This window comes from Rhea americana, unplaced genomic scaffold (genome assembly GCF_003343005.1).
Source record: "Rhea americana isolate MKP2758 unplaced genomic scaffold, rheAme1 scaffold_12, whole genome shotgun sequence".
In the NCBI taxonomy this organism is placed as follows: Eukaryota; Metazoa; Chordata; class Aves; order Rheiformes; family Rheidae; genus Rhea; species Rhea americana.
In genome coordinates, this window is record NW_028185261.1 from 1,694,874 (window position 1) to 1,711,351 (window position 16,478).

The 16,478-nt window shown below is 36.4% G+C and overlaps 1 protein-coding gene across 3 annotated transcripts in view; it reads left to right on the plus strand.

Moving 5' to 3' along the window:
- Positions 1 to 89: 89 nt before the first annotated feature.
- CALCRL (calcitonin receptor like receptor) overlaps positions 90 to 16,478 on the plus strand; it is a 65,310-nt gene continuing 48,921 nt past the window's right edge. The window contains exons 1-2 of one of the 3 annotated variants that reach the window (XM_085321827.1): positions 90 to 283; positions 1,251 to 1,432. The gene's annotated coding sequence lies outside the window, so the exon portion shown is untranslated. Of the gene's footprint in view, positions 284 to 1,250; positions 1,433 to 2,462; positions 2,794 to 16,478 lie in introns of those variants that run through there. The other 2 variants (XM_085321831.1, XM_085321818.1) reach the window with 2 other exon arrangements.

The following is a 16,478-nucleotide window of genomic DNA, read 5'->3' on the forward strand; positions in this document are numbered from 1 at the left end:
CCGGGCCGGGGCGCTCGCCGGGCGCTGGCGGCGGTTGCTAGAAAGAGCTTTGCGCCTCGCCGCGGGGCGAGGTCGGGGCGCGCGGGAGCCGCTGTGCAGTCCTGGCTGTCCGGAAAAAAACGGGGGAAGAACCAGCTCCTCCAGCAGTGCCGGCACGATCAGGGGAGAGCGCTGGCGTAACAGCAGCAACAGCAAGAGAATTCTGTTAGCTGATTCCAGGTAGTCTTGTTACTCACAAAAATATGGGTATTCTGGAGCCTTTCAGAACAGACGAAAACTCGGGGTAAGAGATGGAATTACTTTTTTTTTTTTCTTTTTTTCTTTTTTTTTCCTCGCCCACATTGTCTTAAGCTTTCTTTGGTTAAAGTACAGTAAGCGGTGCTCATTTTGGATCCCTTTGGAAGTGCTCGCACCCACACTGTTGCTTACCCAGCGAGTCTGTGTTGGTGTGATTTACATGCCGTTCAGCCAGAAGAAGGGGGAGCCGAATAGTGTGGGGGCCTTTCTGGTCTTTGAAGTGCAAATTACACCAGCTGAGATGTCTCAAATACCTGAAGAGGACGTGTAAGGAAATCCCAATGACAGATAAATAAGTAGAACATAAGAAAATTTAATTTACCCCCCCCCCCCAAAAAAAAAAAAGAAGAACACCCACCAGCCTGACTGAATGTTGCATGCCAAATCAAACATGGCCTATGTAATAATCTTTCAGGCTGATTCAGATGTTGAGCTTGTCTTGAATGCGTGTGCTTGGCTGGAACACAAGGATTGTTTTCTACATTRCAGTATGTTACGTACAGTGTTGCTGTCTCTATACCATAGACCTAATTGGTCTAAAATAATGCAGCCAGGCTCACTTCTGTTGAAATTCTACCCCTTGAGGCGACACAGTTTATTTCAAAGAACTTAATTTGCTTAAAATTGTCCAGAATCGGATCTAATCCTTAGTTTACTTCTGTTTACATTGACAGAAATTCAGAGTGCCAGTTCTTAGTTCTTCACTGATTGTAAAACTCGGAAACAATTCTCTTGTTGATGTAAGATCCTAGAAGCACCAACATTTGAAGGTGCCAAATGAGTATTAAAGTCATATGCYTGCTCTCTCAGAGACCTTAGAGTGWGATTTCACAATTAGTGTTGTCCAGTGGCAATACAGATTTAAAGTATTCCTGGCCCTCTTTCCTCTTTTCTAGTGCTTCCTGACTCTGGCTTTTGTTTTGTTTTGATGCTGTTTTRTTTTTCATTTTTAGAGAAAAGATTTTCAATGGACAGACTAGTTTSCTAATCCTACAGTTGACATGTTCAACGAACATTTCTGCTGGTAAAAGGAGTGGATGAGCAACGTGTAGTGAGGACCAAGCAAAAATACTTGTTATGTGAGCCATTAAGTAGTCGTGATTGCTGAGAACTTCTTATGAAACCCTGGCCTCAGGTAGGGATTACTAGTGTTAGAGGTGTTTAAAATGCTCGGGCTTAGTGCTCAATGAACTCCCATTTGTTTAGCATGGTATTACCATGGGCACACTCCAAGCGTCCATTAATTTGGAGAGCAGATTCTGACTGTATCTCTCACAAATATCCAGTGTACAAAAAACAAGTGACATAAGCATAGGCAAAAAAAAAAAAAAAAAAAAAAAGACTTCTAGATCCTGATGTAAAATTTTTTGAAGCTACTGTGAAGATTTCCTTTAATCCAGCTTGTTTTCAATTATGCCAGTTTCCAAACTGGTCATCTCATAATTGATGCTCTGAAATCACTGGCATTTAAAAAAGTGTGTGTAGAACTTGTCAATAATAACAATGCTGCTGCCTTTTTCCTACCCTTCATATTTCAAAGGCTGTTTTACTAAAATACAGGGKTTTTTTTTGAGGAAAAAAACAAAGTAGCACTTGAAACTATGCACTAGCTTGAATTTGAAAATTGGATCCTGACCCTTATGCAGTGTTATATTGCATTACTATAAGTTCAGTAATACGTATTTGTATAAATATTAGATATAATCTATTTATATTATATAAGAAGTATTTCTCAAAATAACTTTTCAGCATTTACGAGGTGGTATATGATGCAGTCTCTGCAGTTTTTGTCAAAGATGGATCAGGTCACTCGCACTAAGGAGGGGAATGCAGCTATCGTACGTTACTTGCCTTTGAATAAGGATCTGAACCGATTTATTTCTGTGGATTTAGTTTGAAGAGGAAAAAGAATCATTCTGGCTTGGTTGTGAAAAGACAAGTTCTGTGCTTTCCTTTCAGACAGCATGAGTGTTTTCTGACTTGTTTCAGAGCATTAGCTTTTATCTGGAAGGGCAAGTTGCAGCTGATCTTGGAGAAGGTGAAAGTAAACCGTCTCAAGAGGAACAATGCTGTCAGATAGCACATGGTAACCATCAGCAGTCAGGCAGCTCTCTGCTCTTGTCTGGAAGTATTAGGAGAGCCTCGCTTTCCTGGGATATGCCATTTGAGAAAGAAAAGTAATTTAACACTAGATGCAGGCGGGGTCACAGTGATGTAACAGGAAGCTCTGATATTTCCCCGCTGCTGCTCCTCACTTACCATCTGACAAGGCTCCTAACTCTGCCCAGAGCAGCTCTTCTCTCCGGAGCCGAGTTACCTCTCCTGTTAGAACCACCAGGCTCCAGTAACTGGATTATACCTAGGGAATCAGGCTGTAGGTCTCTTATTTGGCTGGGGGAGAGGGAAAGAAGTATCTCTTTCTCCCTCACTGAAAAGGGAAATTGAACTGATCGTGTAAGAATTTATCTGAAACCATTTTCACAAGAAGTTTTTGTGGTGAGTACAGATCAACAACAGTTTCACTGTTTTGTCTAAGTACAATATTCTTGTGTCATCTGAATGCATGTGTTTTTAGATATACTAGAAGGAAGAGCTATGTGTGTGTGTGCTTTTACATTAACCTCAGCATGTGATATGTAATTTGCAGAGAGAGAGAGCTATGAGGAAAAGTCTTTTATTTTTAGTGAGCAAGCTGATTTTTTAACTTGTCTTGTTATAACATATCCTTGAGGAAGTAGTCAACGGTAGATAGGCAGAAAGGGTGATAAAAATACCCTAATCAACACTTAAAGGATTCTGTCTAAAACCCTAGTAACAGCTAACCGAATTTTGTCTTTGCAGCTGGAGAGAATTAGAGGCTTATTGGTTTGAAAAGGGTCCTTAAGACTAATTCAATACAACTGGAGCTCTTTCAAGAGAGGACAAATTAGGTGATAAAATGTTGTAGGTTTTCTTGCTGAATATTCTCTTAATCTTATTGCTGTTATTATACCAGAAAGAGATCCTATTTGAGTTATTTCATAATTAGTTAAAGGATTTAAAAGATACAGCTTCTGTTTTGTTTGGGCTTTTTGTTTGCTTGAGAAAGAGAGTTTGACGCTTGTTTGTGTGCTGGAGTGTTTCTGTTCGAGATTTTTCYGTATGTCTGCACACACACACACGCACACATACACAGAACTGATTTACTGGAAGGTAATTGTCTACTGTTTCACCTTCTTGAGAAACTATTGTATGTGGACAATGGGAGATGTGTGATTCCGTGTCTTCCAGTATAAAGAGTTAAGAGAGTTTTGTTGCTTATTTMTTCCTCAGCTTTCCAAAGTAGATGCAATATCCTCTGTTTTTACAAATATGATTCRTTATTATGATGAGACCATCATAATTTAGTTTTGCTACAGCTAGCTTGTTTAGGTGTATATGTAAGCAGTGGATCTGTAGAGTCAAGCAGAGGACTCTGATTTCTGAGGAATAGTTAAGATGTTAATGGGCTGTAACTCTGACTTGGATTTGATCTGCAATAATTCATTTAGTCATCCATATATCTTATAGGGGCCAGGATTGAACTAATAATAGAAATAGCTGAGGTTTTTGCTCTCTCCCTTAATAAACTTAATCTAAATACTGTGGGGGCAGGTTTTGCTCTTGTTACAACAGTGCCACTACAGTCTGTTTTTGATTCATACTGTGCATGCTGTGGGATCTTGTTATTCATTTGCAGTAATAATGTACCTAACAATTTAAACCTGCTCAGGTCAGTAATGTCCTGAAAGACTGTTTGTTTTGCTCTGAATCTAAGGTCCTTTCAATACATTCAAAGGAGTCGCACTAGGTCTGGATAAATATGAGTAAGAAGAGGTCTGAATCTGTGCATTGCTTTCAAACTACACACAGTGCTATCCTGTCAGGAGTGCTCAGTTAGAAATAATGATTTGTATTTCCATCATATTTACTTCTGTAGTCTGTTTAAATTCTCGTTGATTTTGCTAGATATAGCAGTAATACTGAGCTCTTTGTCCTACTTTGAAAATCTGTAGCACAGAAGGCACTAAGTGCTGGTACTAAGTCAAACAAGAGGACACTTAAAAATGCTTGTTTTGTTGAAATGATCAATGCAGTAGGTGCTAAATGATTTAGCTTCTTATTTTATGCTATTCTTAAGTAATTGTTCTAGGTTGTGCAGTTAGTGTTATGCACATACGCAGTGTTAGACGTATGTGTTTGYGGGGTTGAGGCCAGAATCTATATAATTTGCAGATTAAGCATAGACAATAACTAGATAGCTTTGTACACTAAAAACTGAAGCCAAACTGTTCAACATTGTTATATATGTAAAAATAAAACATAGGTTGCAAGTTCAAGAATTGTATTATGTAYGTCCTGTTCACCTCAAATTTTATTGTACTCTGAATTCCTGATCAGGAGGTATCTTGCTCTACATTAAGGAATGTAACATTTGTCCCTTTGAATAGACTTCTCCTGTTAAGAGACAGCTGTTAAAGCCCTGGTCTAGTTAGARGCAGTGGGTTTTTTTTCCACTGACTGTCAAAAGGCAGGATATTCCTAAATGTGGGTATATTTTTGTGCTGAGGGAATTATTTAATCTGGTTACAGATAYCCTCCAATCATAGGTGTTGTGTATCTCCTGGTAGATATTTTGTGATAATTTCTATAATTTTTTGAATGCTCAAGTTCTTTGGAAGAAAATAGTGCTATGAATATATTTTTAATAATAAAGCATATGCAGTGATATTTTAAGAATGTATATCTATTGCATCTATAGTAAATACTGAACTTAATATGAGCTGTTTACGAAGGCAATTCTCCAGTGAAAAGTCAAAGCCTACGGTTAGGAAGGCAAAAGAGAATTTCTCTTTAAGTTGTTCCCATCTGTTCCCAATGTGTTTACAGTGTTCTTGAGCAAAATTCCTTCTGTGCTTCTGATTAGGTGTCATTTCTATAGAGCACATACACAATACTGGCTCTACCTCAGTGTTTTGGTCGCCTCTGCTCTAAAGGTATGTGTAGCTGTGTCAGTGGGTTTCGTATGTATAGACTTCTCGGTTAAGCTTTGCATTTGTAGTTGCTCATGTAACTGCTCTGTTGGTGGGAGATATTTTCAGTCTTTGGCATAGCAGATTGGCAGAGCTCTGGTGCTAACTATATTATTCATTCCCATGTGTCAAAGAATTAAGAGTACTTGTGTTACCAAAATAGATGTGAGTTGACAAACAGGTAACTTTTAAGGGGAAAAATGAACCTGGAAGAATGTGTGTGTCTATATGTAAAATTGTCTATATTGTCATGACTTTTATTATTCCTAATGTATCAAAGAGAGAGTGTGTACTTTTAACAAGATACTTTCAAAATAAATTAGTCTTATACCTCATCCTTTGTTGAAAACCATAAGTCATGAGTATTAATATTGTAAATTGGACATATTTAAATGCTATTTTCTTTCATATTTAGAAGGAAAAGGAGAAAGCTTTCTTGTGTTCGAAACTCCTTTTTTCTTTGCTATACTCATGCTGGTAATGCTAGTATGTTGATTGTCTTTTATTTTCTATCTGATATTTTCAATGTAATATACTTGCACAAAGAGCAGAAGAAATCAACCTATTATTTATCTGCTATCTTCACACAGAATTGTACAGCCAGTGCAGTAGAATACAATAATCTTATTAAATTTGTTTCCACTAGAGTATTTGTTTTTAGCATTACTTTTTGTCCTATTTTAGAATCAAGGGCAAAACTGGAGGACTAAATTTTCACGTTTCACGTTAACAGTCACAGCTTTGTTTTCACAATTCTCTCTCATGCATATCTGCCTTAGTCTCCCAAGCTTGTTTATACTGTTTACATTTTCCCAGCAAAGTCTTTCTTTTTCTGCACTAGTTCTGTGCAAACACTTTGAATCATTGCTGAACTGTATGCTGTCCAAAAGAACAGAAGTGATTTATGTAGAGTTGCTTTTCCTTGGATAAATGAATTCAAAATGCATTTAGCTGAATGAAGTACATTAAAAAAGACGCTGTGAGGAAAAGCAATGTGTTCACTTCAAGAAAAAAAAAAGATTTTTAATTGGTGTAAATCTATAAGTCTCTTTGAAGCTCTTAGCTTTTAATAAAGTGGAGATGTCACCCAAGGCATTTCTGGTAGTTTTGGCCACTTAAATCGTAGCTGACAATTAAGATACTAATTGAATTTTAGGAAAAGAACAATGTTGTACTCCTAGATATATGCCTGGAACCTCCATGGCCTTATTTAAAAAATATCCTAACCAAATTTAGTGAGAGTTTTGTTTAATGAAGCCATATCAGTGTGACTTCCCGTATAATACTAAGGACAAGGAGCTAAACACAATGATCAGTAGGTATTTTGTTTGGTTAGTTTTTAATTTTCAAACCAGTTAACCTCATACACTGTGGTATATGGTAAGCTGTTTTTAAGCTGCCTATTCTTTACAAATCCTAACTACATCCTCTTTTCAACAGACTCTTTGATAATTCCACACTTGAAAACTGCACATGCTTGGCATTTGCGTGGGCATAAAATGTTACTCTTTGTATTACCATTTATATTGTACCCTCCTTTTCATCCCCAACCATAGTAGTAAAATCTTAGAAATTAATTAGGATACCTTTAGTATTATTTAATAATGGCAATACTTAYGGAGATTCATTGAAGGAAAACAACAGATGTACTGAAACTTACTTGTTCTATCAAGTCTTTGGCTTTAGGCTTTTAATTATTTTTCTTAATCAATGTTATCAGAAATAAATGTAGTTTATTTTTGAGTTTTGTTGTGCTCTGTAATCTTCTCTAGATAGAAATTTTTAAAAATGTGTCAGAAATGACTAAGAGCTTTGAACATCACTTTTTTTTTTTTTTCCTTCCATGGTTGTATATATCCATTTTTTTAATTGACCTACATGGAGCAAAAACTGAGACCTTGTACAAACTTGTGTTACCAAAAGGGTGCAGTTTTTTTTACTGATTGTCCTGAAGTGTCCTGCATAATCAGGTCGTTTGTCCTTTTGTCTCTGTTAATGAAATCCAGCAGGTGTCACTCTGGGGATTAAATAAGGCTATTTCACAAACAGGGATAAATCTCTTTCAGAGAGGGGATGTACAATTTAAAAGTAATTCTTCTGATACATCTTCCAAGATAACTCTTTGACAATACCATTTTTTATTTTTAGATATATTTTTAATTACATATTTTAACGTGTGTATGCATCTTTCTGGATATCCTTYTGAGTATGACAAATGACATGTTAGTATTGGGCATATAATGAGAAGATAAACTCACAAGTGTTGATTTTGAAGCACAGACTTGGAAATCAGTAGAATGTTGTCTTCATAATATTAAAAAAAATGTTTTGTCATCTTCTATGGGAACCAAAATTATCCTTTTTGTCAATGGAAATACCAGTTGCACAAGTAACATGTTTTCAGTTATGATGACTCTAAAGAGGTTCTCTGCAGTAGGGTGCAGCAAGTGAGTATATTTACTGAAACAATCCAAATACTGTTTTGTAGTTAAATTTTTTAAAATTGACATGATAGGTTAGTAATTATTGAATGTTTCACGGTACTTTTAATTTGTTTAATTTGTTTCACATTCCACCATGTTATTTGTAGAAGAAAGTTATGCTGAATTTTTTTGTAAACACGAGTGATTTTTTTTTTTTTATTGCACACAGCATTTCTGTATGGATTAGTAAAATGACATGATTCTTGCATTCTGGTAGAATTTTGTGTGAATGTATAAATCCATATTCCATGAATTCCATAACGTTTGGAATAGCAGCATAATTGTTCTGAACTTCTGGGTTGCTAAAGGGAATCCTTGTCCAAATACCCCCAAAATGCTATGTAAATGCCCTCTTCCACTGAACTGAATACTTCAGCAGGCAACTTCAAAAGACAATCGGCAAATACAAGTCTACTTTTCAACTAGAAGAAGTTGTTTTTTTTATGCACGCGCACACACGAATCTATCAGTATGTGTGTGTGTATTTTATATATAAAAGCTCGTCTTGCATAATTACAGAACTTGTAACCTTAGGCCATGGTAGACAATCCTGTTTCCTTTCTCTCGCTTCTTTTGCCTGTTTAAGCCCCCATCCGGTTCCGTTTTTTATTATATTCCACTTCCTTTCCTGTGATGACTCTGAATGAGTCACTTTGCCAGGCATTAAAAATGTGGCTTGACAATATTTCCGAAAGCTTATTCTACACTGGCCCATGCAGATGAAATTAACCTCTGCTGCCTTCTTCCTTTCTAAGAGAAGTATTTGTCTTCACACTAGTTTCTTGGAACTGGGGGGAGCTTCTACTTTCTTGGAAGGGTGGGGGGAGGCTTTCCATAAATGACTGTGTACTGAAATTCATAGTCATCTTCCTTGAGAAGCTGCTCTTAAGAATGACAGAAGTGTACAATAACTGGACATCCAGATGGATAGCCATTTTTAAAATTGTTTTACTATTTTGTGGGGAAAATGAGTTTGAAGAAGTTCAGGAAAGCCAAAATTAAGGTTCTTTCCTGAGTACTCTTCAAGCATGCTCTGCATGGACCCACTATTCTGCATTCCTTATTTTTTCTTAATTGTGTTGTCTAGTGCATCATAATACACCAGTGGCCACAGGGATTACACTTTTTTTTTCCTATGTAGCTAGCAGCAGTCAGAAGCAGCACATGCTTAGCACYAAGTGGGCAGTTAAACGCAGAACTAAACAGTCTTTTTTGTGGTTATTTGCATGCCAGTGTAGTTTGCAATTTTGTTTTTGTTTTGAGGTTTCTGAATTGTTTTCAGTAGGAGTGAGTAGGGGGGAGGGTTTTCTGATTTTTCTAGTCAATTGCACATCTACATGCATCAGGGAAGAACAGCTTTTCTGTTGAAAACCAAAAAGGAGAATTACTGTCCTAGAGAATACCTTTGCAAAGCAATAAGCAAATGAGAGTAAGAAATGCCATAAAGGAAACTGCTATCGCAGGGTTCTGATTATCCCATAAAGCTGCAGAATCTTGTAGTCCTCCAACAGTTTTCGCTAATGAAGATCTGAAAGGTTATATCCCTCCTATCATTCTGTTCATCTTGCATTGTAAGAGTAATTGACACTGACACAAATTAAACAGCAGTGAGAAAAGTAGAAATAGAAAACCTCACTTCTATTTGTTTTCACAATGTAGCTTTTATATAAAACAAGAGTAATGGTTGTAACTGTAAGACTTAACAGTTCTATCTGGAGAGCAATCATTGGGTATTCATTTATATTCATTTTAATTTACGTATGTAGTTTCTCATAGTTGCAGTGATTAATCTCTGACCAAAGAATGTAGTCTGGGTAATTTTCAGATCTTGACTATTTTTCTCAGACTGATAACAGAAGTGGCAGCACTGTCTTACAGGAGTCTTAGGACCCTCTGAATGTTGGATGTGCTATCTCAGTCTTTTCTGAGATCCTAGCGAAACAGGTGGAAAAACATCGTTCAGGTGTTTTTAACYTTGTAGTGTGAAACACTGGGGTAGCTGCTGGGATTGATGTTTTCTTTTTTTTTTCTTTTTCTCTCTCCGCCCCCCCTTCCAAATGATTCAGAAAAGATTATACAGATCTGGACTGAAGAAGACACCTCTTCTAAAAACCATGCGTGCAATCCATAGAGTTTAACTGGACACTTTTTATTTAGAGCTGCATAGATAACATTAATCTGCTGACATACTAAGCTTTTRCTAGAGTCATATTACAGCCCAGCAAAGGACATGGCAGTATTTCAGGTTGGTTGGATGGATGGCAAAATACTTGCGCTCTCTGTGGGGGCATTGGGGTACCAGAGCATGTCAAGATGCATCAATAAGATTACAAGTGCATACAGTTAGAGTGAATTCAACATCAAAAGAATCCAGATTGAAAACAGATTTTAGGACCCAACTGCAGAAAGTTTTCTGAGTCTGATTAGGCAAGGGGAAAAAAAGATACTGTTGAAATAAATTTTATCTAATGAACACAGACTGGCATGAAAGCCAGTTATCTGGAATAACTCAGCTTCCTCAAGCAATACTCATTTGCCAAACCAAAGTGTTCAAAAATAGCATTATGCCATGCAGATCTGACTTAAGAAGTCCCATAGAGTATTTGTATGTTTATATTTTTTTTAGCCTTTCTGTTTCCTAGATCTTTAATCACAAATTTAAGCTTTCATAGCTTTTAAAAAATACAGTTTTCCAGCTCTAAGTCCTAGGATGTTCCTGCTTCCTTCACAGTGAAATGATTAAGTCTGATAGCAGGGATGCTAAAATGATGGAAGAAATGAAAAAATGCACAAGGAAAAAAAAGAACTTAAGTAATTTGAACCTCAAAGTGTAGTTCTTATAGGAAAGTAAGCGAACAAATCAGTAAATGGAGTGATACTGCCTTTAGAACGACCTTCTAACTGATTCCTCTGGATGTTGAGAAATCTGTTTTTGTAGTTATGAATAGCATGAATTCACTGTAGGGCTGCTAAACGAATCATCTATTCAGTATTTTAATTTGGCAACAAAAACAGTTGGGATGAAATCTGGATTTCAGTCCATGATCTAGTGATGGTGCCAGTAACTGCTGTGATAAGTCAGCTCATAGTATCTTGCATAGAATGAAAGTGAAACATCCAGTTGGCGCACATGGAAGATGCTTATTAGTTCATCTCTTCTTAATCAGTGCAAGGGAAAGATTCTTCCCATTTCTGCTACCATGCTAATTTTAAATGTACTGAATCTAAAATTCTGTGTTCCCTCAGAATTTCAATCTATAGTTTTTTTTTATGCTCATTCTCCTTGTTCTTTGCTCCCCTTAATAGGCAAAATGGTTCTCTTGTCTTCCCAGTGTTTACAAATCCTTCCAATCTTACAAATTTATGGTTTTTTAGATTTAATTGTCTTAGCTAAGTTATGCAAATATATGGGGTCATTATGTTGTAAGGCTCCACATCCAGTTAACAGCCCACTCAAAAATTCTCTTGGTTTACCATGGTCTTTTTCTCACCTCTGTTATGTGCCGTGATCTGTGCACATGCAGCACAAAATTATGTGGGTTCCTTTGCTTCCATGCATCCGCAATTTAAAAAAAAAAAAATTGATGAATGAGAGTGATAGAGAGGAACAATGGCTATTACAGGATGTTCAAGACAGGGTCATTACTGTATTTTTTTTGTGTGTGCAATCTTGTTATGAACAAGCTAGGTATTTACCAGCTTACTTCCTTTGCCAKGATCCTATTACTAGCGTTCTAAGGCTAATGCTGTCCATTTTCTAAGGCGGTTCAATTTGGTGAAATTCAAATTTTATCTACTATTTCTGGAGAAAGTTACTTTTCAATTTTATAATAAATTTATATTTTTTATTTTAAATGATTGGGACTTGCTTATCATCTTTGGTAATGAGATACACGGTAGATAAAGTAATAAGAGCCAGGAAAGTCTTCATTATCAAGCTGCAAATTAAATATAGTTTCATTAGCAAAATGGAATCATGTATGGTTAGGATGGGCTTTTGAATCTGAGTGTCTAGATAAATATTTGTTTGTGAAAAAAAAAATGTGGTTGTTTCTTGAAGTTTCAAAAGCAAACAGCTTATTTGTAATGCTGTTTTTGACAGCGTACCCTAATATGCTTAGTATGGAAAATATATTGGTCTTACTCTCCCCCCTCAAATTTTCAACATTTGGATACCAAAGGGTCTGTTAGATGGAAAAGGTGAAGATAAGAAGGACACTTAGTGAGACTTTGAAGGAAGACTGTTTTTGTGATCTGTGATTAAATTTACACTTTTGTAGCTGAATGACTCCCATAAATGATCACATTTGCAACTGTTTAACAACTTGGTTTCCAGATAATCTCAAATAAAGAGGCCAAGCAAGGTGATTTAGTCAACTCTGGGAAGACCTAAGTTTGGAGTTGGAATCCAGGCATTAGAAAAACAGATTAGAAACCAGTCCACAGGGATTTTGGATACTGATGAAAACTACAACTGTTTTCAACATTGTGTGAACAAGTCCCAATCTTTAATTGAGAAAAATCATTTACTTAGATGTGAAAATGGTCTTATTTGTGTTTTTGGAATAAATAGTCTAATTTGGAAYGCTGAACTATGTTTGTGTAATAGAGTCTAAGGAATGGAAAACTAAGGGTACTGTAGGTCAGTACTGAGGTCAGCAGAACTGTGAAAGGCAGTCTTGTCTGGCAGCTAAATATCCTACCACATGTCCCAGTGCTGCTTTCTTTTGCATCCAAGGACAAAGAGGGGACAGGGGGTGGAAATCAACCACTRCATGAACATCCATGTGCATCTGGTTCTTGCAGAATAAGACTGACATGAATTGTCAGTGAATGAGATCTGAATTAATGCTACACATCAAAAACTTTTCTGTATTGTATACTTTTTGCCTGGTTTGACAAGTGGCTCACTGGAAGGTTGAGASACCAGCTGTTTTTCTTCAGCTCTCCTGTGCCATGTGGCTTTTGAGCCTTTGATCCTACAAAATCATTAAAGCCGTAAATAGTACTTCACAGTTCTACATACTTAGTGAAACTATATGGATGATACACAGAGCATACAACAAACCGAAAGATTAGCAAAATTAGCAGCAATTTTAAGGAGGTTAGAGATGGAAAAAAGACCTACTGTCGGGGAAGACAATATTTGAGAATGTACATGTTGGAGAAAATATTGGGCAGTGGGTCCACACTACTACTTTTCATTTATGAGACATAAGGGATGCTCAGTATTCACTACTTTAATTTACCAATTATTTACCATACCTGAAGTTATTTGTATCTGTTTAACAAAGAATGTTAATATATTGCTTGGCATCGGAAGAGGAGTATGCATTGCTTAACTTAAAGCAGTTAATTTATGGCACCAACCAATATTTCTGACTCAGCTCACTAGTTACTTGTTTCTCCTAAAATACCACATGATCTTGCATGCATGTATGTAAGCAGATTTTTTTGAACAAAATAACTCCCAGGAAATACCTGTGGATTGCTGGAATCCATGTGTAATTTTTTTAAAGGAATACCTGAATATTCAGAACATTGAATRTGTCAAAAAGATTACATGCAATGATTTTTAAAATCATTTAGGTTTTCTTAAACAGTAATCAGTTGCAAGAAAACGGAGCTTCTTGGGTATGTGTCATGTCACCAGGAATGACACCATGAATGTAGTTAAAGATGATTTCTGGCTAACTTTTCTTACTGGGGTAACCTATAACTAATTGCTAAAGGTCTCCCTCTCCCTAGGTGGACTGAAACAGCTATCACTTACATGGGCTTGTAGCTTATGCTCTAGCAACCTATGATCTAGAAATCRTATCGATTCATATTATATTTCCCAAGGAGACAGTGATCATACTGGCATAGATCATCCTAGTTACATGATTTAAGCATAGATGGAAAGAATATACTTCCACAGAGAATACTGTTAGCAAATTTTTAAAATGTTGTTCTTTATAAAAAGTGAGACTTAAAAATTTTGGAAATGTTTTGACATTGATTTTTTTTTCAAGTTGGTTCTGATTTCGAAAATTAGCTTTATACATAAAAAATGGTGGAAAGGGCTACAATTCTGTTTACTATTTCAGCTAATTAAAAAAATTAGAGAGCCTAGATTGTAAGCATACTCTGGTAAAATATAAATTAGTTCAGCCCTATAATGGGGGAAGAACTCAGCTTTTCACAAATAGACAGTTGTTTCCTGACATTGGGCATTTGGTCAACAACTGCTAGTGTTTAAAGATGTCACAGGTCATACGAATTGTGTGTTTGTGGCCTTTGGGCGTAAGAGAAGGTCACTGAGTTACTGAGCAACTGCTGCCTGTTTGAAGAGGTTCAACTGCCTTTCCTGCCTGGCTGTTGGAGATGCTCGACTTCCAAAGGGGAAACAGTGATGTTCCAGTGATTTTGCCAGTATCTAGATCTTGTTTTCTAGCTGAAAACAGCAAAGAAATATTAAACGTTACTTTTATTTCATTCTTATTTCCTTTATGTTCCACTTGTTTCTATAGGTACTGTTTTCAGCTAACATAATCTCTGTAAAACAACCTAATATACCTTGGCTGTATTTTTTTTCTCACTGCTCAATGAGTCTTGGACTTTCCAAAACTGTCTTTGTCCAAATTATTAAGAGCAAGATTTCTGCTTCTCTGTAGCTTTCAGAAAAGTAGTTGCTGTGCTTCCCACATATAACYGAAAATAGATAACAGCATAATCCTTCCACACCAAACCCATATGGGTGATACAAAGGCTAGTGCAGCCAGAATCCTCCTTCTCCTCGATAGACCTTTTGACTTAYTTTGTCCTAATTGCATGAGGGCATGGGAAGATCTATTTCCAAGATATAGCTCTTTCAAAAAAGTGCAAAGTATGTATGTGGAAATGATAGTTATGTGCTCAATTGCACAATCAGTTAATGTAACTACCTCTATTTTTGTAGTCAGCCTTAAGGGATAACTAACATAGAACCATACTGTTTTTATCATTTTTTCCAAAATGAAACAAGAATGTTATGATTCTTGTTCACAACWTATCAATGATTTTCCTTTTTTTCCTTATTGTGAGTAAGGAAGATAACCTTTGCAACATCCTATTTAATTTATCAATCATACTTGTAGGCTACAGGAATCTTGTGTGTGTCACAATTGTAAGTCACAATTCCACACGTAAAGAAAGGGGATGAAAAAACCTGATGTTTATTAGAAAGCTATTTGGTTACACAAATAAAACTGTGACATCTGTGAAGTGATTGTTTTAAATAGTATCAATTAATATTTTTGCAGAACTAAAAGGGGGTGAAGTGATTTAAATGAAATCAGGAGAGCAGAATCCTCATCCTCCCCAAAATTCAGACTGTACCACACTGCACATTGGTAAGGAATGGGGAAGGAATTTTATTATTGATCACTCTTTTTTTAAAAGTTCATATGCCTCTGCAGTTGCTGCTCTTTTGCTGGACCTGGAATCAAAGTACCAAAATACTAAGGAAAAAGGCTACTCTTGCCTTATTTATGGCAGACTTATAACCTGGAAACATCTAGAATATCACCAGAAAGCCAGTTCTCACAAGATTCCCATCCAGATTGCCAGACCGAGAAATCCATAACATTATCCAAAGAAGCAGATACTTATACAATCACAGCAGAATTTGTGGTTGAGGGGTTTTTTTGTTTGGGGTTTTTAAAATTCTTCCCTTGTCACTTTTTATGTAGAGGTTTTGCATGATTTTAGCTATTTCCTATTCTTTTGTTCTCAGCAAAACAGCCGTGTAAGAATTTCCTTTTGTCCCCTTCCCATGCTAATAGCTTTTTTAAATGCAAATCGATCATTCTGCACTCAGTTAGAAACAACCGTGTCATTTTCAGTGAGCAGTAGTCTATTGAATTAAAGTGGCGTTTGATGGGAATTTTGCAGTCCACCTCCAGAACCTGGTCATACCTATTTTCTAATGATGACTATATCTCTACTGAAAATTAACTCAAGTTAGTGGGTAGAAGATATTTCCTGTGTGGTTAGTTTCAGGTAGATTCAGTAAGGAGTTTGGCATATTATTGCTATATCAAATTCTCTTAACTAACATTTTTTCCCTAGATGTAAGTGTTACAAAGTTTTGGACACATTCAACTACTTTGTTCAAGTAATACCCTAGAAGTAAAATACATACAAAAGTAACTATGAAGACAACAATCAAACTATTTTAATGCTCAGCTTACAGCACTATTGGTGCAATAGGCACCATGGGCAAGCAATTACTTTGCTTAGGTAAAACTTGCATAGGTGATGCAGTTATTAATGCTATTGCCCTRTTAGTATTCATCAGTAGTTAATTCTATTGCCTAAACAAGAGCTGTTAGAAACCATGTTATCACTCTAGCAGAACCCTGCCAAGCAGCTGGTGCCGGTTTTTGTTTTTGTTTTCTCAGGGAAGTAGGATTGAGCTCACCTCTTGTCTCTCAGTGATATAAATCAGTAGACCCTTTCATTCAAAKAAAACCACATTTTACATACATTGTTTGTGTGAGATCTAACTGAACAGCTATATATTATCTGGTGGTCACTCCCATTAATGGTTCATTAATTCTGTATTAGTCAACTAGTAGGATACCTGTGATTTAAATTTTATTTCTGACGGTAACATCAGTATTCT